The sequence below is a fragment of the Lucilia cuprina genome, chromosome 2, assembly GCF_022045245.1.
Source record: "Lucilia cuprina isolate Lc7/37 chromosome 2, ASM2204524v1, whole genome shotgun sequence".
In the NCBI taxonomy this organism is placed as follows: Eukaryota; Metazoa; Arthropoda; class Insecta; order Diptera; family Calliphoridae; genus Lucilia; species Lucilia cuprina.
In genome coordinates, this window is record NC_060950.1 from 66,157,206 (window position 1) to 66,158,764 (window position 1,559).

The 1,559-nt window shown below is 27.5% G+C and overlaps 1 protein-coding gene across 2 annotated transcripts in view; it reads left to right on the plus strand.

The window, feature by feature from the left end:
* LOC124418458 overlaps window positions 1-1,559 on the plus strand; it is a 42,256-nt gene that overhangs the window by 22,735 nt on the left and 17,962 nt on the right. The window lies entirely within an intron of this gene.

Here is a 1,559-nt window from a genome sequence, read left to right on the forward strand (position 1 = left end):
GTCTATAGTCTAGTCTATAGTCTAGTCTATAGTCTAGTCTATAGTCTAGTCTATAGTCTAGTCTACAGTCTAGTCTATAGTCTAGTCTATAGTCTAGTCTTTAGTCTAATCTATAGTCTAGACTATAGACTAGACTATAGTCTAATCTATAGTCTAGACTATAGACTAGAGTATAGTCTAGACTATAGACTAGACAATAGTCTAGTCTATAGACTAGACAATAGTCTAGTCTATAGTCTAGTCTACAGTCTGGTCTATAGTCTTGTCTATAGTCTGATCTGTAGTCTAGTCTGTACTCTAGTCTATACTCTAGTCTATAGTCTGGTCTATAGTCTAGTCTATAGTCTCAAGTATATAGTCTAATCTATAGGCTATATATAGTCTAGAGTTCAGTCTATAATTTAGCCTATAATATGTTCTATAGTCTATAATATTTTTCATTTAAAATTTGTTAAATTAATTTTAGTTTAGTACTTTGTTTAGCATTTTTGTAACTATGCAAATCAATTTGAAGTTAACAATAGAACCCTATTTTTTAATACACATTTTTAAACTTTTTTTCAAGGTATATTTTAACATTTATTTAACTAGATATTTGTTCTAAACTACATTTTTCTTTGCCGACAAAGTAAAAAAAAAATTTTAAACAAAACTTTCTATATGATGACACTGCAATATTTGCATTATCTAGCGTTTTGTTGCATCGCAAACTCTCGCATACAAATTAAGATTCTTTTTTGGGATAAAAACAAAACTATTGTTTATTTTCTGTTCTTCTGTGTTCACATTAATGAATTTTTTCTTCTTCTACTCTGATGATTGTTGTGATGGCGATGATGATTTCACTTTTTAACCTTATGCTCTAATTTCCGAAAAAGTACCACACCAAACAAATAAAACAAAAACTAGTTCATATATAAGAATATAAATTTATATATATTTTAAATATATACTAGAAGATACTAAAAAAAACAGCTAAAATGTCCTTATGTATTACGAATATAATAATAAATACTACAATTATTTACAACAGTTTATTTTGTATATGACTAGGCATGTGATAATATCTGAACACTTATTATTATAAAGAGAAAAAAAAAACATACAGTGTTCCCACTAAACAAAATACTAGATATAGCGTAAGATAACAAACAATAACAAGTGTCGTTAGGAAACTATATATGTATATATGTTGTCTTAGGTTATGTAATATATATTTTTATACATGTGTTTGTATATAGGAAAAATATTTAAAATCTTTATATAGAAAGTGCATGAGTGTTTTTTGCAAACACCAACAATGTTTTAGGAGGGTGTGATGTGTTTTTTTTAAGATTTAATGTGTAATCGTTTTAAACAAGGATTAGGGTATAAGAGAGATAGGATACTATAGATTCGACTATATATTCGTCTATACTATAGTCTAATCTATAGTCTATACTATAGTCTAATCTATAGTCTAGACTCTAGTCTAGTCTATAGTCTAGTCTATAGTCTAGTCTATAGTCTAGTCTATAGTCTAGTCTATAGTCTAGTCTATAGTCTAGTCTATAGTCTAG